Here is a 22746-nt window from a genome sequence, read left to right on the forward strand (position 1 = left end):
CTCAATCATCTGTGTGGCTTGGGCCTTTGCCATAAAATGGGGACAGTCATACATACCCACACTCCAAGCCTGCCATCAGGTAGTAAGTGTCAAGGGTTTGACACACCCACCTCTTCCATGAGGTCTCTTCCAATCCCCACAGCCCACTTGATCTCTCCTTCCTCTGAAAGCCTCACTCTTAATAGTATCTCTCATCTGGTAATGAATCCTCCTGACCTGTAACAACCGTTGCCATGAACCACTCTTGTGCACTGCTATGTCACTCCTCCAAAATAATCTAATTTTCCATGTTTTCACGCTTATTTCCCTCACTCAAACTGTAAGCTCCTTCATGGAGAGACCAAATCTTACCATCTTTTGTCTTCCTCCATGGAGGCTGGCACACAGTGGGTACTAAATAAATTGAAAATATATTTGAGGCAAATGGAGGGTCCACAGGAACAGAGGAAAACCCCACAGGAAACAGAACACATTCAGCTCAAAGTAATAGCCCATTCATACACTCTGCTCTGGATGAAACTATTCCCTGCCCATACTGGCACTTAATGAACACTCCATTCATTGAATGAATGAAATCTGCTGATGCCCCCTGCCCATTAAGGTCAGCTACTGTGGCTAATCAGGAAAATAGTTAATCTGAAGGAAACACCTCTTTTTGTGAACTTTGGAATGTCTTTGGAAATGCTGTCTATCCTCTTAGTTTCACTTGACCATTACAAAGAGTAAATGTAAAAAAAAAAAAAACTAATTAAAAAAAAAAAAAAAAGAGTCAATGCCCCATAAGCACAGCTCTCCCTCCATTAAGACAAAGGAGGCCCAGGAGTAGGCTGCAATGGCAGAGGGTGGCTGGCCAGCTGTGTCACCAGTAATCCACAAAGCAGACAATCCACTGTCAGAAAACCAACGTGTTGCCTGCTGCCTTCATGCACCGCGTCCCTTAGAGCTTCAAGGATTCCCCAGCCTATTCAGCCAGGAAGCCCTCTGGGTACTAACCATCGGTCAAATCTCAGATGAGTTATGACCACCCCGGCCTCTACGCCTTCATCCGAGAAGAGACCAAATTAGACTAGAGGCTCCCCAATGTTCTCCTGCAAGTTTTATTGATTTGAGTGGGCCTTCTTAATTTCCAGAAAGTCAAATGAGTCAGGGAAAGAGGAAGAGACACATCAAAAGTGCCCTGGACTCAGGCCATCAGCCCAGGCTCAAGAACAGGGACAACAGCAGGTCACCTGTCTCCATCTGTCTCCCCACAACACCCCCCAAGGGTCCTGTACAGGCCCCTCCCAGGGCCTGCGGCCAGGACAGAACACTGCCATGGAGCAGGCCAGGTGCAGATGACTCGGGAAAGCTGGGGAGGTCTTACCCCGGCTCAGGCTCTCTTAGTGAAAGGAAGCAGTTACTTCTTATTATCCCATCCCCGAGACTGGGAATAAAAGTAAAGGCTCAGATAGTTTAGCCTGTTATACGGAACACCTATCACATGTCAGCTGCTCCGTGCATTAGGCCATGTGAGTCCCAACACAGCACCATAAGGTAATTATTACAGTCCCCATTTTTACCAAGGAGGACCCTGCGACTTGGCCAAAGTCAAGCTGATACACAGCAGATGTGGGATTTGAATTCTGGTCTGTCTGAAGCCATCCATTGATTTCTGTCTGCCACTGGGAGATTCAGAAACTAAATGGAGGGTGCAGTGGGGGCAGCCTTTAGTGGGTACGAGAGCCTCAGCTGTACCCATCCTCTCCCTCCCAACTGACTCAGAGGGTGACCACTTTCCCCGGGTTGCCCAGGACTGGGGTTCCCCTGGACATGAGACTTTTACACTAAAACTGAAACAGTCCTGGGCAAACTGAGATGGTTGGTCATCCTATAACTGAGGCTTCCTTGTGCTTTGTGGTTCCAAAGAAGGCAAATACATTTTCAGGATGCAAACGTAATTGAGAGAAATTATCAATGACTCCTACTCTGAGTAGGATAACAGCTTTAGGCCTGTTCTCCAGTGCAGCCCCAAAAGGCCAGGTCATACAGAGGATCCTCCTTTCCTCTCTGCATCCCAGTTCCAGGCTAAGGCCAAGAGAAGCCAGTCTGGGCTGAGCTGGGGCTTGACGGGAGTGGATAGAAGAGATCAGGTACTTGGTAACTGAAGCCAACTGGGCCAGATTCTTTTGAGGCATTGCCTTCGTCAAATGCTCACAACAACCCCATACGAGGGGATTGCTGGCCCATTTTATAGATAGAACAGCCACCATTTTGGAGACCATTTAGACAATCTTCTCAGGGGTCCCCCAAACATTTCAGAAGCCTGGATCCTGAGAGTCTTGCTCAGGACCCTCCTTACCAGGAATCTAGGAAGAATCCCCACAACACAAGCCCATGGGGAACGGTTCCCATGGGGAGAGAGGTCAGGCTGTGCCAGGCCTCCTCCCAGCCCTCACTGGGCAGCTGGTAGAGAACCTCACTCACATCTGTCCTCTCCAAGCATATATATGCACGTGCCAAGGGAGAAGGGGACTCACCCCACGACACTCCTTCCATTCACCGGACACTCCTAACCATTGTTCTCTTCCACATGAAAGTGGAAACCCAAAGGGCAAAGCCCTTCTCCAGCTACCCAAATATACCTCTTCTAATTCAGGCAGCATCTCCTCCAGGAAGCCATAGTAATTAAGGACTACTTCAGCCTGCGGCGAAGCCTCCTCCCCTGACCCCACACCCACCTCTTCATGATGTGTCTTGCATTCTTACCTTGTACTATCTATTATTTAACTTAATGAATAAGAAGAGGAACACTGGTGGGAGGCTGCCTGGGTTCAAATCCTGGCTCTCCCACATATTAGCTGGGTAACTTGAAACAGGTGACTTAACCTCTCTGTGCCTCAGATTACTAAAATGTGAAAGATGTAGGGCATCCAGTTCAAAGAGTCTTTGTGAGAATTAAATTAGTTACAAGGCATCAGTGTTCAATAAGTGTTTGCCTTATTATTATTTTAATAATAATATCAATGTTAATAAAGTATTGTCACCCTTGCTAGACTAGAAGGTCCTGGAATGCAGGACCAGAAACTAATACTTCTTTGCATTATTCTCCATGTTAGGCAGATTCCCACTAAATAAGACCTGTAAAATCATTTCCTGTGGATTGACCTTTACAGAGACTGACAGCTCCTTCCTTTTACTTCCTAGAGCTGGGGAAAGAAATATGTCTGCCTGTCAGTGGCCAGTGGCTGTCCTTACAAATACCCCCAGGATGGCCCCAAAGTGCCTCATGGTGAGATGAGCAGAAGAAACAGAGATCTTGGAATAAGACCCCAGGAAGAGAATTCAAGGAAGCCAGAGCCCTCTGGACATGACACCCCCTAGAAGTTAGGGATCCACAGAGCAAACCCCTCCTCCCCCATGAGCTATGTCATGAAGAAAAACCAAAATTTTGTAGAGATTATAGAGTGAATCCCAGAGACCTAAGTTCCCATCCTAGCTCTGTACTGTGTGACCTTTCATAAGCCCCTTAACCTCTCTGGGCTTGTTTCCTCAGTTGTTAAATGAGACGGTTGTTCAAAGACCAGTTACTTAGTTCCTTCCAATTCTGACACCCCATGTCTCCATTTCAGAGGAAGGGAAAAAGCACCCTTGTATGAACCTACCAATTCATTTCACAAGCAACTAGTTTTCCTCATTCAATCATTCCTTCCCCAAATACCGACTGGGCTCTCATTATATGAAACAACTCCCCTGGATTAGGAGAGTGAAAAAAAAAAGAGACAAAATCTGATCAATAATGGAGCAAAATAAGAGGGTAGGGAGAGCCAGGGATAGGAGAGAAGGGATTTATTTCATTTTATATAGGGTTCTCAGGAAGGGCCTCACTGAGACGATGATATCAGAGTGGAAACCAGATATCAGAGTGAAAAACCAAGGGAGCAAGTCAGGCAGATATGTGGGGAAAGAGTGTTCCAGGCAGTGGGAACAAGTATAAATGTCCTGAGGTAGAAGCCTGCCTGACTTGTTCCGGTCACCACAGGGAAGTCTGGGGTCAGTGTGGCTAGAGTAGATGAGTGGGGAAGACAGTGACAGGAGTTGAATTGGGGAGGTGGAGATTCAGCCACAGTAAGGACTTTGGCTTTTATTCAACTATGAATCCAAATCATTGAAGCTTTAACATAAATGAATTTGACATTTGCATGATGAAGCCAAGTACCTTATCCATGATTTTATTTTTATTACTTTCATTTGGGACAGAAAAACTGGGGCCTGGAGATATGTTTCTCTCTCCAGGCCTATGGCCAAACTTAAACCTGGTCTCCATTCCAGAATCTCAGACTGGGTTCTCCCACCTCTCCTGAAGCTGCAACCTGCTCCAGAGTTAGACTCCTTGTATCCCTTCCCAACCCTCCCAAGGTGTTGCTCTGTGATCACACCTGACCCTGTCCCTCTGCCCCAGCCCCCCTTACCATCTCTCAATCTCTTCTTCTCTCCCCAGGGCCTTTACACCTACTGTTACCCCACCACCACCCTGGGACACTCTTCCCTTACATCTTTCTTCACTGATGTCCTACTGTCCCTTCAGGCCTCAGCTCAAACATCACTTCTCAGACAGACACTTTCCTACTCTCTCTAAACAAACTCTTCCTGTTAAATGCTCTCAGGGTTTCATGTTCTTCCCCTCAAAGCTCCAATTACACTTGTATTCTCATGTTTATTTGTATGATTTTTTTTTTAAGACTGCTTAACTCCATCTAATTGTAAACTCTATCAGGATAGAGGCTAAGCCTGTTTTTGCTCAGTTTTCTATTCCAGGAACCAAAACAGTGCCTGGTACACACTCGAGGTACCCAATAAACACTTGAAGAATAAGTGATGTCCCAGGCCTTGTTTATTGAACCCCCTGGGGGCACAAAGTGGGACAAGCTCAGGGCTCTTTAGAGGGCCCTCTGGGTGTGGCCAGAACCATAAGCTATTGGGAAAGGGGCCCAGGCTGGAAGAGAAAGGATCTGAGCCAGCAGAGCCCCTGATACTACACAGGGCCCTTTACATTGGTTATAGCTCACCTCACTGTCATGGCCACCACTAGGATTGAAGATTACTATTCTATCTGACGGCTAAGAGAACTGAGGCTCAGGAAATAAGCTTCTGTAAAGGTGTCTGTAGTCAAGCCTAGTCTTTCTGATTCCAAGGTCTGTGCTCTTTCTGCTCTGCCCCAACTGTCCTGGCCTGGGCAGTTTCAAAGGCAGCTCTGCCACTGATTTTCTGTGTGACCTCAGGCAAGTTTCTGCCCCTCTCTGAGTTTCAATTTTCTGTGTATAAAATACAGAGGCAGAGTAGATGCCCTTTCCAGTTCAGAGATTTCATGACTTAAGATTCTATGCTTCTAATTCTGTAAAAATTAAACAATGGGTGCTAGTCAGCTCAACACCAAGCACATAGCAGACATTTCATAAATGTTTAGTTCCTCCCTCCCTTCTTTACTTCGTCCATCCCTCCAGTTCCCTGTTTCAAAGACCTTCTGCTTCACAGCCCTCCTTGAGATCACCTATGCTATCTGGGTTCTTCCGGGGTGCTTCCCCGGCCTTCAGGGACATCTCACCAGGCTCTGATATCGATGTTTCCAGCCTGTGGTGTCCTCAGATGGCCATTCTAGCTGTGCTCCCCAGAGAGGCCCACGGTCTTCCTGCACCCCGCTTCCTCCTGTTTCCTAAAAGAGTACTTTGGTCTCCTCAATGTCCAGCACTGAGGGAGAGAGAGAAGGAAGTGACAAGAAAGGAACTCACACGTACTGAGCACCTTCTAGAGGCCAGGGGCTAGACCAGGCTCTTTGCTGTGTTATCTCCGTTAATCCCCTGCAAAGAGCCATTGTCATCCCCATTTCACAAAAGGAGAGAAACTAAGGCTCAAAGAGGTTAGAAAATTGCCCAAGATCACACATCCAGCAAGTAGCAAAAGCTGGGCTTTAACCCCTACCTGTCCAACCCTGGAGCAGATACCCTTTGGCAGCCCCCAGGGATGACTAAACCTTGCCCAAGGATCCACTCCAAACCATCAGCTATTCCCTGGAATGCATTTTTCCTCTTCATATTTATGCAACTGGATTTACAGCCCTAGCAACTTGAGTCCATTCATCTCTCTGGCCACCCCCTCCTCCCTCTCCTCACTCCCCCCCCCACCCAAAATATAAGACTGCAAAATTGTCACCAGTTGTCCCCTGCATTTCTGAAAGGATGGCATGACTTTTTACTAATGCACCAAAAAAGCAATGTTAAGAAGTTGACTCCATCCCATGTAGAGGAAGGGGACCAGATCTTCCAATAAATACAATCTCCCCAGCTAGTGCTGACAAAGAAGGGCAAGCCTTTCCTCCCCAGCTCACAGATGCTACCCACAAGGACTTTCCAGAAATCAGATTCAGGTAAGACATCAACATGAACATCAACAGGTATTCCCAGATACTAGGGCTTCAGAAAGAGTAGGGAAGGTATGTCTGCTTTTTCTAAAGGCTTATCCTGAATGCTATGCCCTTAAGGAGCATGATGGTGGGTTGGGGCTGGGGGAGAGTGCTGTGAGAATCATATCAGCTCTGCTCTGGGAAGCAGCTGGACAGGAAACTCAGATGGGAGCAAAACTCCCTGGCAGGGCTTTTCTGGTGCCCATTGTCTTCCTCTCGCCTTATTCTGCCCTTGCTAGGGATGGAAAATGAGTTCCCAGGGATGGAGAGGTTGGCCATCTCTTCACCTAGAAAGGGCCTCATGTGAGGGACAAAACACAAGAATGCCCTCCAAGACCCTGACAGTAAGTTACACTCCCTATTTATGTTCTTGTGGCTTCCTGGACTTCTCTATGGCTTTAAAATTTTTTTTTTAAGTTTATTTATTTTGAGAGAGAGAGAAAGCACAAGCAGGGGAGGGGCAGGGGGGGGGGGCGGAGAGAGAATTCTAAGTATGCTTCACACTGTCAACATGGAGCCTGATGTGGGGCTCGAACCCATGAACCATGAGATCATGACCTGAGCCAAAGTCAGACACTTAACCGACTGAGCCCACCCCAGCATCCCTCTATGGTTTTTATAACAGTTTCAGTAATTACCTACAGAACTTGAATGCCCATCCCCCCAGGGACTGTGAACTCTACTGGTAGGAAGCCATCCATCTGGTTCACAGTCGTATCCACAGGACCTCTGTGGGGTCTGACACACAGATGGTGCTCAATAAAAATCTATCAGATGAAGACCTGGTGGCTGATGGGACCTGGCAGAGGTCAACCCCCCCCCCCCAACACACACACACACACACACACACACACACACACACACACACACACACCAGGAACTAGACGGCCGCTGCACCGGGTTAGATGGGAAGGCATAAGTGAGAAGAACCCACGACACACAGTAGGCACGAATTCAGGTCTGGCAACTCTCTGCCAGAGCCTGGAAAGCCACCCAGAGGGAACCATTCATCCCCTAGCCACGGGGTGGTCATGGAAGGCCATCCTGCCAGCTTTTCGTTACTTAAGCACAGTTGTTATCACTCTGTGTGAGAGGAGCTGTGTGTTTGAGTGAATGCTCCACTTTAAACTAATAAGAAATACAAAATCTTTGCCAACCACTTTTCTCCCCCACATATCACATGTGAGGCACCGTGTGGGTGCTTTCATTTATGTTTATATAATGTGCATAACACATCCACATGCATTAACTCATTTGGTCCCCAGCCCTGACAGGATGCATTATCACCACCACTTTACTGATGAGGAAAATGGGGCCAGCTTTTAAGGTCACACAGTAACCATGGCTGAGTCAAGGCTTAAACCCAGCCTTTGGCTTGTCCTGCACTGTCCTGCCTCAGTCACCCTTCTTGCCACACTACAGTCGCACTGCCCATGACCTGTCCAGGCTGGAGCCCTAGATCTCATGCTGAGCTATGCGTGCACTGGAGCAGGGGGGCTGAGGTGGGAGGGAGACGGAGAAGGAAAGCCGCAAGGAATCCAGCCACTTCCCCTGAAACATGCAACTCCCTAGAGTAGGCAGCATGCTGGGCTAGAATTCTAGACCTGCGGATCCAGAATGACCCAGAACCAGCTCTGTGATGCTGAGTGAATTCTCTCTCTTATCTGCTCTGAGCCTCACTTTCTTTCTCAGGTCCCTGGTGACGTCTAGATAAAATAAAGAGGTGAGAGCTCCCAGTACACAGTGAAGGAGCCCCCATTGTGCGGCCTTGCACAGCTACCCAGAAATCACAGGGATCGGGACAAATCCTTCTCTTCCCTTGATCTACAAGCTAGCTGTGGCAGCCCATCTCCTTCCTCCCCAGAAGAGTCCAGTTCCACTGTGCTCACACAGGGATAAGGCACCACGACTCTGTGCAAGAAGCATGCCAGGGAAGTTCCCTTCTCCTGTGCCAGCAGCCAACAGCACTCCATCGAGCACAGCCTGGGAATGTTCTCCTTCCATTTCCCCTTCCAAAGCCAATGGAATAGACTTTGAAAAGTATTCCAGGAGACCAGATGTCCGGCTTGGAAAGAGGCCTTCCTAGCAATCTGGAAGTCAGCAGGAGGTAGCAGTCCCCATCTCATTGCCACTACGAGGCTCTAATGAATTGGGGTGTCTTCCCAATGAGAGCGTATGCCAGTGTAAGGAACAAGTCACTTTCCCTCGGAACAGCCTCCAGGGAAGGCTGGGGGAATCCCATCAAGCTCCTTGGCTTTCCTCCAGATCAAACACAAGTGAGGAGTGCCTCAGGGGACTACTGCCCCCCTGTGAGTCTGGCTCTCTCCTCCCAGAGCTGGGAAAGGGGCTCCCATCATGGCAGTGACCTGTACAGGCCTCAGGAGAGCAGCAGATTTGAGCTCCCGTATCACTGGGCTCCCCTGCTTGATTTCTGTCCCTGTGGTCCCCCTGGAGACTTGAGAACTCAGACAGACCACCAGCAGAAGCTCTCCCAACCCCTGCATCCAAATAGGTGAGGCTCAACTGTGGTTCTATCTATATCTTTCCATCCCCCTCACCTAATCAGAGTTAGAAAGGTCCTACCAATAATGGGCTAAATGTCCCTTGGTGTCCCATCACCTTCTCCAGGCATGTGGTGCTCAGGGGTCTGGACCACACATTGTAGCATTTATAGCCCATAGGGTCATAGAATAGTAGGTCCAGAAGAGGCCTCAAAGACAATTTCATCTAACTTTCTCATTGTGTAAAATGAGGATGCTAAGAGCCAAAGAAGTTAAGAGACATGTCAGAAGTCACACAGCTTGTCTTCAGTTTGACATGCATTTGTCTGGGCTCTGCAGTAAGATCGTATACCTCCTCAGGGCACCTGGGTGGCCCAGTTGGTTGGGAGTCCAACTTTGGCTCAGGTCATGATCGCGCGGTCTGTGAGTTCGAGCCCCATGTCGGGCTCTGTGCTGACAGCTCAGAGTCTGGAGCCTGCTTCTGATTCTGTGTCTCCCTCTCTCTCTGCCCCTTCCCCACTCATGCTCTGTCTCTCTCTGTCTCTCTCTTTCTCAAAAATGAATAAATGTTAAAAAAAATTTTTTAAAAGAAAAGAAGATCATATAACTCCTAGAGAAAAAGGCCTTGAGTCCAATGCAGTACACTACTGGGCATTCATGAAATAGTGGGCTCAAGCCATGCTTGTTGATGGACAGATGAATCACCAGGGAGAGCTCAGGAGTGAGAACAAGCACCTGTCACCACGGGGCCCTGGGCACACACAGGGGCCTCTCTAAGCTTCTCTCTGCCTCTGACCTGGAACTAGAGCTCACAGTCCACACAAGCACAGTCTCACCTGAGAAACAGCAGGAACAACCCTGTACTCCCGAGGCTTAACACAGATCTGGGGATAGAGTAGTACTCAGTGCCAGCGGGCTGCCAGAGGGAAGACAGAGGAACCTCTGGGGGTGGGGCTCACTCCCCTCCGTTCTACCGCAGACCCACTGTGCTACCCTGGAATCAGGGAGACTGTGCCCACCCCACATCTAATCAGAGTTAGCAGGCCTACTACGGATGGGCTCAATGTCCTTTGGTGTCTGTCAGGATCACAAGTCAGAGGCCCATGGGTGTGAGCCTCCATTCGCCTCGCCCCAGCCTCCTCCCATCGTGGGTGGGGTGGGTGGTGTGGTGTGGCTTACGGCCTGGCCAGCCCAGCCCCACCTGTCACTGAAGGCTTGTGGAAGGAGAAATACAGATCTTCTTCTAGGTGTTGGTTTCCATAACAGCTGGTGGCTGTCTCCAGTTTGCCAAGCAAAGGTATGGGTGACAGAGAAGATGGGTTCTGCTGGTTCCTTTAAAGAGATTCTCAGGAGAAGAATAGGTAGAGCTCGGGGCCAAGCAGTGCTCAGAGCTCAGCAAGGTGCTTGCTTTGTCTCCAAAAGACTAAAGAAAGGGCTGTTGTTGTAAAAGGTAGAGCTGGGCTACCCTATTGAATGTGAACAGGCAGAGATATCCACCGTCCGGACCCGGACTTGCCCCTGCAGCCACTTTCTGAGTACCATCCTTTCTCATCTATAAAATGACATAACAATACCCATTTCACCTTCTTCAGAAAGTGGAGAGGATTAAATGAGAGAGTGTCCGAGGATGGGCTTTATTAGGAAAGAAAATTAATATGCACCATGAGCTTACCATGTGCCTAGCACCCTTAGATATTCCGTTCTAGAGTTTCCATAACACTCCTACGTGCTCTGTACCATTATTATCCTAACTATATCTCCAAGAAAACTGAGGCTCAAAGAGCTTAAGTGATGTGCCCAAGGACACACAGCTCAGTAGTAGTAGAACCAGGATCAGAACCCAGAATCTGATGCCAAAGCTCATGTGCCTTCTCTCAACACCGCAATGTCTCAACAAAAGCAGTAAATGTCGCTTTTGATGAAGAGGCTAGTAAATTACAGAAAGAGCCTAAATGTCCATCAACGGATGAATGGATAAAGAAGATGTGGTTTATATATACAATGGAATACTACTTGGCAATGAGAAAGAATGAAATCCCGTCATTTGCAGCAACATGGATGGAACTGGAGGGTATTATGCTAAGTGAAATAAGTCAGTCAGAGGGAGACAGATACCATATGTTTTCACTCATATGTGGATCTTGAGAAACTTCCATGGGGGAAGGGAAGGGGGAAAAATGTTACAAACAGAGAGGGAGGGACGCAAACCATAAGAGACTTTTAAATACAGAGAACAAACTGAGGGTGGATGGGGGTGGGGTAGAGGTGAAAGTGGGTGATGGGCAGTGAGAAGGGCACTTGTTGGGATGAGCACTGGGCGTTATATGGAAGCCAATCTGACAATAAATTATATTAAAAAAAATAACTTTTTTGAAAAAAAAAAAGATGACGAAGAGGTTAGTAAGTCTTCAGACTCACAATACTGCCTTCGTGGAGGCAAACACTATTGCTAGGACACATCCACCTGCCCCCAGGAAGGCCGTCAGGAAGGTCAAAGCCAACCCCCCCTGCTGTCTTGAGACCCTACAACTCCAGGGCAACCCAGGGGCCAAGCCCTCCCAGTGGGTGCCTTTGCGGCTGTGCGGTGTCCCGATGCTTGCTTGGTGGCAGAAGCAGTGGTTTCATGGATTGCCTCGTCATGAAGCAGCCCAGCCAGGAGGCAACAGAGAGTCCTGGAACTTTGAGCTGAAGCGGAGCCTCGGGGAGCAAGTTCAAGCTCCCCATTGGATAAGTGGGGAAATGACATCCAGAGGCCAGCCACTTGTTAAAGGGCACACAGTCCAGTTAGTGGCCGAGTCTAGAGCAGAATCCACCATCCTCTGACTCCCAGGTCAAACTGCTGTTCTCTCCACCATCCACACCACTCTGCTATGGGGCCAGCTTCATGGGCCCTGAGAGGCCCAGGTGTGGGCCTATAATGTCTGCTCTCTTGGCTCAGGAAAGGCGGGGATGGTGGGTAAGAGAGTTATGTTGTAGTCAGGAATGGAATTTGTCGGTTCGCTTCATGCACTGAGTCATTAGCCTGAGAAGTCACCAGGAAAAGTCCTCTCGGAACCCCCTCAGTCCCCACCACAGGGAGGCCTGGAAGGTACTCCTGGGACAGTGGTGGCCCACTTGACCCCCAGACATCCTCAGAAGGGGCCCAACTCCTCACTCTAGTTCAGGTTGTCCCCCAGCAATCCCTATGAGCCCTGTGACCTGGAGACTCTCAAGTCCCACCCCTCCTCCTCCAGCCCTGCTTGGCCAGCGCTCACCCTCACCCTTGCACGGACACTGCAGAGAGCTCACCTCCGCTCGGCAGCATCCCATCCCACTGTTGCCTCCTTTGCTTAACAGTTGATTTGTGCCAATTTTCATGTCACCTCCACGCGTCTGTGTGCCATGTCTCACGTGTTTCTGCGTTGAGTTTGTCCACCCGCAAACTGCACATTCCCCTGAGGGCAGGGTCTGTGCATCTATTCCTACCACAGCCTTCACCGGGGTCTTTGTGCAGCAGGCAGCACCAGGCCACAGGGCGACTGGTTGTTTGTTTAATACTTGTTGATGGTGCCAGTGACCTGTGAAAGGCCCCAGGCCACGTCCTGGGGAAGCAAAAGGAAGGGGACTGGGGGAAGCTGGGTAATCCGCCAACTGGATCTCCAGTCCAGAGTAACAAGGGGAGGAAAAGGAACCTGATCGAGCCTCTGCTGTGTGCCACACACTGCCAGGTACTTTACAAATGCTCTGTCCACAATTCTTGGAGCTTATTACTTTTCTTTCTCACTTTACAGGTGGAAGAGCTAGATTGAAAGTGTTAGGCAACTTGTCCAAATTCTTACAACTAGAAACTAGTAGAGTGAGACTCTCAGTGCAGCTTTATCTGAGGCTAAGCCCATACTCTGCACCATTTCCAGAGCTGACAAGCTCTCAGAGGACAGGGACTCCGCGGTTATGTGGTTTTGTCCCGTCTGTTTTTGCTGCCTGTATTCTCAGTGCCTAGAACTGCACCAGGCATACACATGGGAGACACCCCATAAATATATGCTGAATGAAGGAACAAAGGAATGAATGAATACCATGCTGCCTCTCCCCAGAAGGACAGAAAAAGGGCTTGTGATGTCAGGCTCCTAGGCTCCATTTCCAGGAATCTTGGACAACTATTTGTTCCCTCTCTCCAGCCAGAAAAGTACCCAATGTATAAAAGTTCCTCCAAAGGCCACGTGGAGGATGGGTGGGTTTCCTAGGACTGGGAGTGGAAGCATAAACTGCACACAAAAGACTGAGATCCTAATGAGGTGGGGGATTTAAAAGCGTTCTCGGTGCTCTGTGATCTACTGATTCTGGGGCCGCTCTGTGGCCCATGTGGATCTCGCCTCTCTCCCCAACCCCGGGGCTCCTTCATCCCCCACTGGGTATCCCCACTGCCTTGACTGAGCTATACTGAAACTGACCACATTCCTATTAAGCAGAGAAACTAGCAGTTACACCACCCACTCTGGCCCCATCCGAACCCTCAAAAGAGTCTGCTCTGGGCCCCAGGGCCAGCTGCTTTTCTCCACATTCCAGCCAAAAATAATACGAGAACGAAGCTGTTTGGTGGAGACTTAATCTAATCTTCATTGCTTCAGTTTTAAAATATCCTGCCTGGTTTAGGGTTTCTTATTACACACAGGGATGTGTTTTTAGTGAGATAGGTCTTAGCAGAAACGGCCTTCTTGTAATTAGAAACCCGGTCAGGCAGGGCCTGCGGTGAGGCATCCAAGCCAAACAGCAGATCCCCATGAAGACAACACGTTTGCAGGGAGCTCTTCCTGAGCTGCCCGAGGGCTTGCTTCTCCCATACTTCTGGGGGATCTTGAAGGAGAAAAAGCTTGAGCTCTGGTAAAAGGCCCGTGCCTTCCAACTCGTATGTGTTCTCTTAGCAAAATTGTTGCCTCTTCTACCTCCATCCTGTGTCTCCCCGTTCTCACTCCCAATCAGAACGGAGACTAAGATGTTGCTCAAGGCTGCTGGAGAAGGATATGGAGAGGAAAAAATTACCCCAGGAAGTCCCCATGGACGAGAGAGAATTAAAGGCAAGCATTCCACTGGAGCCACGTCTCCAGTATCAGGGCTAGCTAGCATTGAAATATCAGGCATGGGAAAAGGACGACACTCGAAGTGCGGATACAGCTTTGTATAAGTGCTGGGTGTAACTTCTTGGGCTTTCTGGCCCAGAATCTGCTTTGATCTGCCAGCATGGAGCCTGCTAAGTGAGGTTCAAGCTGTGGCTAGCTCCGGACCAGCGCCCATCCCCCCAGGCCGACCAGATGTCACACACCAGTCCGGGCTCAGGCCTCTTCTTTCCGCTGGCACAAAGAGAAGGGACCGAATTTCTGATAAGTCAGATTCTGTGTTCATCTGATGCTTGAAAGCTCTTCCAAGGTAGCCCTGCTGGGGAGAAGCATGCTGGTTCCCTCAACTTAATTGCCCCTCCTGATAAAGTGCAGGTGGATGTTAGAATCACAGTGGGGCTTTCAAATTCTAGGACGTAAAGAAAGGCAGGCGTTCAGCCCCTTCGCCCAAGTCTCAGAACCTGTTGTGAGGAAAGGCTCTGGAGCCAGGCAGGGAAAGAAACCGCGGGGAAGAAAGTGACTCTGCTGCTCAGAAACTTCTCTCCTTTTCCTTTATTATTTAGAGCGCACCAGAGCAGGAGTCATGCCGGATTCACCCCTCGTAGCCTAATGAGGAATTCATGCCATACATTCCGCTTTACAGATGCGGAAACCGAGATCCAGAAGCTAGGGGACCCACTGGAGTCATGGAGCCAGACAGTAACAGGGCAGAAGACTGCTAGGCCCCCAATTCCAGCTTAAACACTAACTCAGCATGCTGACCTGCCAACCTTGATCATCTCCTTCCTCCCTTTCCCACCAGGTATTAGATTCAATTAAATTAGCAGATCCCCATCGCAACAAGCCTGGCCATGCAGCCTGGCCGGAACCCAGCCAGGGCAGCGACTCCCTCTAAATTCTCCTTCTCAATATAATTCGATCTTCAATAAGTCACAGATCGCATGTGAAGTGTTTTATACAAAGCATGGTGTGTTGGCCAGAACCAAGGCTAACGGTGGCTCTTGATGATTTCATTTTCCATAGAACTTCCTCTGCTTTTCCTCTGTGGCATCACTTCGCCCTCTCCATACTCTCATCTGCATTTTGTTTGATCCAGACACTTGGCTTCACATGCCGTCACCCTCCAGCAATTGCATCGCACATTTATATATATCTTATAGCATCACAGTCCTTGTGCCACGCAGCAGAGGAAAAAGGAAAACTTATAACAGCATTTCTCACCTTCCTCGAACTAATTTAGAAAATGTGCTTTAAATTAATCAGGAACAAAAGTCTGAAATCGGAGGTAGAATTTCAGGGAGGGGGGGACGCTAAATAAAGAGCAAGGAAATCTTGCAACATGTTGGAAGCCTATAAATTTTATAGGTAGTTTCTTTAATAAAAACAAATTCGATTGCTAACAACACGGTATTATTAAGCCGCTAACATTTAAAAATCTAATTTGGCCTGCTCTGCTGCTGTTTATGTTGCATAGTGCGTTCACGCAGGGTAAGGAAGTCAGGTTGATGGGTTTGGTTTGCTTTCTAAACCAGGCTAATAGAGACCCCTTTAAAACCCAGCCTTTTTGCTTTCTAGGCATGCCTTGGTCCCTAATGAGTTACAGTCCCAGGTTGAAGATGGACATGGCAGAAAGAAATTTAACACACACTCCGGTGCACCCATAAACATCAAGGCCAAGGGAGAGGAGGTATGTTTCCAGTTAAGTTAAAACTCCATGAATTCAGGATTCTCCACTCACAAGACAGTAATTCTCCCTATTTCATCACTAACTTACTTCAAATGTGTTTATACAATTTATTGCTACTGAACTTCCAGGCAACTGGTGTAGAGTTAATGAAACCCAGCTTGGAGAAGCTTTGAGCTTTGAACAACTAACCACAGTTTAAATGGTTATGACATGCGGTCAAAGCCACAGCCCAGCCCCACTGCAGTTTCTGTGTTAGGACCTAGTCAAAAACCTTGTCATCTCACCTTTTGTGCCAAATAGATTGAAAAAGGAAAAAAGCGCTGAAAAATAGCCCTTCCATGTTTCTCCTGAAGGTTCCCAGCCTCAACATTCTAACACATCTATCTTACTAAATGCAAGGCAAAGTCCCTCCCCCAGGGCCCAAGTAAATATTTTAGTTACCCTCTGAATTGGCAGCCAGTCGAAATCCTGAAATCCAGTTTGGGTTTAATTGAACAGGGTCAGGCCTACATAAAGTAGTGTGAGACAGGGTGTAAGGGGGAGGCACCAAAGCGGCATTTAAAGTCAGACTCCGTGAGAGTCCAAAAGGCAATATCAGGACGCACAGATGACACTGGCCTGGAAAAGAAGTAAACTCATCTTTCTGAATTACTTGGACATTGGTTTTTTATTAGTCCCCCTTGTTGCATGGCGTCGTCCCCCAAGCTCTGTCCATGTGGGAACTCCAGGAGGCTCTCTCGTTTTAAACAGGCCCATTTTGGAAGAGTAAAGGGGAGGGACTCGACTTGCCACTGCCGCACAATAAAAGCCCCTTTTGAAAGCAGCACTTTCATTAACTTAAAGCAATCTATAGACTTAAAAGCATGGAGCAGTAAACTCCCAGAAAGGATCATAAAACAGCCAGTCTCAAGTTGGGTACACTTCAGTGCAATTTGCACGAGGCATTTTACTGTGAGCGGTGGCCGGGCCCATCTCCCTCCAGTAACCCCCTGCCCCTTATTCTGAGCAGCTTCTCTTTCTCTGGGCTTTCATGCCTTTCGCGCTCACAAAGGGGAGGCGGTGACTGGGGAGTCTCCGTGGGGTCACGGCTCCCTCCCGCCCTCCGGCTCCCGGCGGGAGAGCTCACGAATTCCAAGCCTGCAAGAAAACAGCCTTGGAGCTTTGCCCCCCTGGGCAGTCGTGAGGCCCTAGGCTGCCGCAGCCACTCGTGGGTCCTGCGTCTTCCACGTCCCAGAAGCGCCATGTGGCTACCGGAGCCAGGGGTGCGGAAAGTGGGACCATGGGCTCAAGATTACAAAAAGGAAATTTCAAATATTCCTCTCTGACAACCCCTTTACACACTTTTCTACCCTAGTTGGCCAAAGGGATAACCTCCCTCCCTGGGCAGGACTTCTCTCCCACAGCTCAAGCTAGGCTTGAGCCATAGGGGTGAGGGTGGGGTTGGGGGGTGCCTCTCGAGTGGGAGATCACGAGTCCAGACAGGAGACCCCCCCCTTCTCTTTCCCTAAGGCCCTGAGGCCTCTGGAAGGCCGGAATGGCTGGGTAAGCGAGAGGGCTAGGGACTAGGGCTTTGCGTTATATCTTGTGTGTGAACACCATCATTTTCTCATCTTTAGGGACAGGAGGGTCGCCTAAATCTGCCTAAAATGTGAAGCCTTTGGCTTCCACCAGTTGAAGAGCCTTGAAATCCTAAAAGTCAACACGCTGGAGAAGTCCTGAGACAAGTGGGGTGAGGGTAGAAGACCCAGAGCGCCCCCGTTTCCCAGGCTAAACATCACACTGGCGGCCCGGCTTGTCGGCTTTCCGGCCGGGCCTGAGGGAAGAGCACACTGAGCCTGCCGCGCTCCGGCAAGGACGCCAGACTTCGAGCCCGCCCTGCACTCGGCCGCAGCCGGGACTCCCCGGGCGCGATGCGGCACCTCGCAGCTAGCGCCCCCGGCGCAGGCCGCGGTCCCTCGGGGCCACCCGCACCCGCCCGCCGCGCTGCGCCCGCGGCCCCCAAGTGGCTTCGAGAGCCTGAGGAGCCGCCAGGGTCAGTCCTCGGATCCGCTCCGAGCCCTGCGAGGCTGCCCTATCGCTTCACCCAGAACGTCCCTTCGATCTGTCCGCTTCCCGGAATCTTTCTCCTAGGACCGGGGTCTGCGCGCCTCAAGTCCTCTGCTCCAGATCCGCTTTTGGGGAGAAACAGCAGAAATTCGGGTCTCGCCTGCCGTGGCTCGGATCAACTACTTTCATCGCCTGCCTAAACGTTTTTCCACCCACGGAGCGTGGGGACCCTCTGGCACGACCCTCCCCAAATTCCAATAGCCTCAATCCCAGTAAAAAGCCGCGATCCCATGGCAAAATACTAAAAACGCCACCCGTTCCGCCGAGTCCAGCCTCAGATGTAACCCCAGGCCCCCAATTCCTACCTCCAGCCCCCTGCTTTGACCGAGGTGAAGATTCGATCCCTAAGCTACTCAGCAGCCCTTCAGTCCCGCTTCTGAAAACAGCCTGAATCCTACAACCCAAACTCTAGCGTGGCCCTGAAGCCCAGCCTTAATTCAGGGCTGCTGCACCACCACCAGCCACCCCCCGCCCCTCTGCCATTCCCAGCCCGTGTCCCCACCGCGCGGGAACCTCGGACTCTCGCCCAGAGCCCCGGGGAAAGGACCGCCCGCTTCGCTCGTTTCTTCCTCGGGTTCGTGAGTCAGGAGAGCCCCGCTCACCCAACCCGAAGGAAACGCAAAGTTTGCGCGGCAGACACGGGACCCTGCCCCATCCCCCTCAGCTCTCTGCTCTGGGGCGCTTTCCGTCCCCCCTTTTACGAACTCGTGTCCTAGTTCTCAGGCTAGGAGGGCTCCCTATTCCCAAACCTCGCCATGGGCCCCTACGCCTCCCCAACCTCGCCAAAGACTTCCAACAATCCGCCGAAAGCCAGTTACCCTACAAATCGCCCCTCCCAGGGCGAGTGTCCCCGAGCGCGGACCCTGGGAGACCGGCTGCCCTGACCCACAGCTCGCGTTCCGCTGTCCCCACTGATCCGCCTGCAAAACCCACTCGCCCTGGCTCCCCAGGCCGGCCGGGACGCGGCCGCGGCTCCTTGACTCCGGTCACCCGGCCCGAGACTGGGGCTGCTCCCGCTCGTAGCCGCCCCGAGGCAGCTCCAGGCCGGTGGCGCCGAGCAAGCGCCGGCCCGAAGGGCGCCCGAAGCCGGGAGCAGACGAACGTGGAGCGGGCCCGCCGTCCCCAGCCTCGCCCGCTGAGCGCTCAGCCCCGAGCTGCCTGCACCGGGGCTCCGGCCCGCGCGCCGGTCCCTACTCTCGGGCCCCCAGGCTCTCCCGGCGCACGGCTCCCCTCCCGCCCGCTCCGGTGTCTCGGGCCCGCGGCCGTCCGGGTCCGCAGCCCCGCTCCTCGCACCCGCGGACAATGCGCGCCCGGCCACGGGCCCGAGAGGGGCGAGGCGGCGGCGCGGCGGCGACGGCGGCGGCGGCGGCGGCGGCGGGGCTGCGCGCGGGCCGGGCCGGGGCTCGGGCGGGCCGCGCGGCTCTGGCCGCCTCCTTCCCCGGCCTCAGCGCCACTCGCGCTGCTTCGCTCCGCGCTCTCCCGGCGCTTCCCCAGCTTCTCTCTGCACGCTCCCGCCGTCCCTCTCTGCTCCCTGCCTCCCTCCTCCCTGCTGCCTCCCTCTCTCTCCTCCCTGCTGCCTCCCTCTCTCCCTCTCTCCTCCTTGCCCTGTCGCAATGAATAATACTCTGGCTTGGGGACTGGAATAAAACACACGCGCTCTGAGGCAGCCGCCCGCAGCAGCAGCAGCCGCCGCCGCCGCGCCGCCGCCGCCTGCAAAAGCGTCTCTGACATGGAAATGAATGACAGCTTACCTGATGCCAATCTTCATCAGACTGACACCGGCGTGACAACACAGCCTATACTTCCCAGCACTGCTCGGGACGTCAGCGGCACAGGGACCCGCCCCCCGGAGCCCCCCCCCCCCTCCACACACCTCCCCTCGCCCCACTCCCCCTCTCTCCCCACCCCCCTCGCCCCCACCCACTCCCGGCCCGGCGCTTCCAAGTCCGAGCCGCAGCTGGAGTGTCTCCCTCTACTGGAGGCTTTTCTGAGACATCGGCGCGGGCCCGCTCCTGCTGGCGGGAGGCAGAAAGGCGCCGGAGAGGAAGCCGAGGACTGCGAGCCCGCCGTTGAGCGAGGGACGCGGCGGACCCCCTCGCGACTGGCGACACCGCCCCCGCCCCCACAGAGGGGGGCCACAGAGGCCGCCTTGCACGGCTTCCTGGGCTCAAGGGATGGAGAGGAGGGGAAATTTTCCGTGCACCCCGAGAGAACTCCCCCGAAGTCTTGAAACTTAAAGCTGGCGAGGAATCCTTCCCTCCACCACCACTCCTCCCCTCCCCCCCACCACTCCCACCCCGTGCCTGCCTGATGGCCTCATTTTTATGATTGCATTTGAATAATTCTCATTACCCTGGCCCCAGAAAAGGTGCTCAGATGACACTCTGGTTAGTTATTCCTATTCTCAAGAGCTTTTTCTGCTGTGGGCTTCCCGGGGCGTTTGGCTCACCGAGGGGGAGACTGTAACGGGGTGGGGCAGAGGGAGAGATAAAAGGGTGTAGAGGCTTTGTCACTAAATCACCTCTTTGCAAATGCCAGGCAAACCTATTCTAAGCCACTGCTATTTTCATTCTAAAAAGTCCCAGAGTTCTGGGGGTCGGGTGGTGTAATATAAAGGGAGAGACCAGCTGGGCTGTTTGAGTCTGGACCTGCTATGGTGGCTGCAGGGAGAAAATACACATTGGCGCCTTCTGAGAAGACCAGTGCGAGCACCCGGCCTCATACGTGTGCTTTTTTCATTCCACAAAGATCACCGGGCCACTAAGGGCCAGGGGTGGGCACCCAGCCACCTACAGATGCAGGCTCGCTTGCTTCTACAGTGCAGCACATGGCCCTTTGCATAAAGGGAAAGGAGAACCCCTTCCCCCCTGAAATTTGCTCCTCCCTCCCCATAGAGGAGCCATTTCAGCCAGTCAGGCAGGGATTGATCCTCTGACCCCAGAGCAGGCAGGGGGCCTGGATAAAGCCTAGACAAAGACACTGATGGAAGCAAGGAAAGCAGAAAGTGAAACCCAAGCAGGCCAGGTTTGCAGTAAGGAATCTGACCCAAGAAGTTGAAGGCTGCCCCTTCGCTCTTTCCAGGCCTCTGGGCCACTCCTCATTTGCCTCCATCAGGGGCAAGGATGAGAGCTATTAGCATTCCATGGCTCCGAAGGGGCAGTTGAGACCTTTTCTGCACCACATCCCCGATACACTAAATACTGTTTGTCCAGATCGTCCCGGTACCCCTCAAATTCAACCTCCAAAGTTGCTTGTGGAAGACAGCCTTCACGGAGAGCCCCCTTTATAGATGGAGTTGAATCCTCTCACCTTCACGTAGAACCTCCAAAGACTTCACTAGGTGGATTTATGTCACCCCAGCCTCTGATCTGTGGTCAGAGACTCTGGCTGCTGACAGCATAATCGCTATTATATATTATACATTGTATAATAATATAATAATAATGAATGCACTTGCCCTTTTTATGTAGTACAGAAGCGGCCAGATTCTCCAACCCAGAGGCTGGAGGTCAGGCTGCCATAAACTCTCAGAGGGAAGCCCTCTTCAGACACAGGAGGGGGAGGGGAGATCCATTTGCCCCTGCCCGGGACCCCTGGAGGGAGGGTTTTCTCTCTTTCTCAGGGCTCACAGTGAGTTGCCAAAGCTTGCCGAGTCAGAAGGGAGAATCAGGCTGAATGTAAATACTTAACCCCATCAGAGAGGTGTCAGTGAGCCATAAATAGTACTGCAGGCAACAGCCATGCATCACGGATTCACACTTGTCACACCCCTCATTTTCTGAAATCTAGTTCTGCACCCAACTCTTTCTTGAAACAGGAGATCCATTGCCATGAGCTGTTAATTTTTGGAGTCTTTTTAAAAATACCGTGATTTCTACTAATACCCTTTGGATGCTTTAAACTGAACGTTGTAATTTAAAATAAATGTATCTCGCTTTAACTACATTTGTAATTTGCAAAAGCTTAAAAAATGATTACCTAAATGTAACCATCCTTCCCACAATCATTCAAAGCAAATATTTGTCCTTCACCCACCGGAAGCTCGGCTGTGTGCCAGGGCTAAGGATAAAGAGCAGAAGCCAAGAAGTTCCAGTCACAGCCCCTGTCCTCGAGGAGCATTCATTCCAGTTGAAGCAGGCAAAGCACCAGTACATAAAACAGGAAACAATAATCATACAAGAATTCAACAGATGACACAAGCCAGTAAATACTTAAAAAACAAATAAATCAACAATATGTCAAATTCCAGGCGTTCCACATCTAAATGTTGGCTCTGTCAGTGAGTAGAGATGGGACAGAGTGAAAACTAAGTCTGTAGAATTCATTTCACATACTGTGCAGTCTCTCCCCCATAATCCTCCTGAGGATGAAAAGGAGGATGGAGAGAGGCACACACGTCATGTAAGTCACCAACACAGCAGCATTAGGACCAAACAGGAGTTCCTACCAATCCTAGTCATCACTCTTAAATGTTGGCAGTTCCTACGGCTTGGTTCTGGGCCCTTTGCTCACTCTGTGTGCACGTGATTTGTCTTTAGGATAAGCAGTTCATACTGGCCCACGTTGTCTCCTCTGAGCTGTAGACATGTATCGCCAATGGCCTAACTGAGTCCTGTCAATATCAGCCCATGAATAAAACTTAAACTTGTCTGTGTTAGTCTGCTCAGGCTACCATAACAAAGTGCTACAGAGCAGGTGGCCCAAACAACAGATAGCTACTTTCTCGCACTTCTGGAGACTGGAAGTCCAAGATCAAGGTGCCAGCAGGATTGGTTCCTGGTGAGATCTCTCTTCCTGGCTTGCAGATGGCACCTTCTTGTTTTGTCCTTACATGGCCTTTCCTCTGTGTGCACCAGAGAGATAGCAATGTCTGGTGTCTTTCTCTTCTAAGTGCACCATTTGTATTGGATTAGAGACCCACCC

The 22746-nt window shown here is 51.0% G+C and overlaps 1 protein-coding gene across 8 annotated transcripts in view; it reads right to left on the reverse strand.

The window, feature by feature from the left end:
* Positions 1-22746, reverse strand: part of PKNOX2 (PBX/knotted 1 homeobox 2) — a 316244-nt gene that overhangs the window by 245632 nt on the left and 47866 nt on the right. For 2 of the 8 annotated variants that reach the window (XM_053203927.1, XM_027036849.2), the window contains exon 1: positions 19575-19660. The exons of 4 other annotated variants lie outside the window; for them this stretch is intronic. The gene's annotated coding sequence lies outside the window, so the exon portion shown is untranslated. Of the gene's footprint in view, positions 1-19574; positions 19662-22746 lie in introns of those variants that run through there. 2 more of the 8 variants (XM_053203928.1, XM_027036850.2) reach the window with 2 other exon arrangements.

This window comes from Acinonyx jubatus, chromosome D1, assembly GCF_027475565.1.
Source record: "Acinonyx jubatus isolate Ajub_Pintada_27869175 chromosome D1, VMU_Ajub_asm_v1.0, whole genome shotgun sequence".
NCBI lineage: Eukaryota > Metazoa > Chordata > Mammalia > Carnivora > Felidae > Acinonyx > Acinonyx jubatus.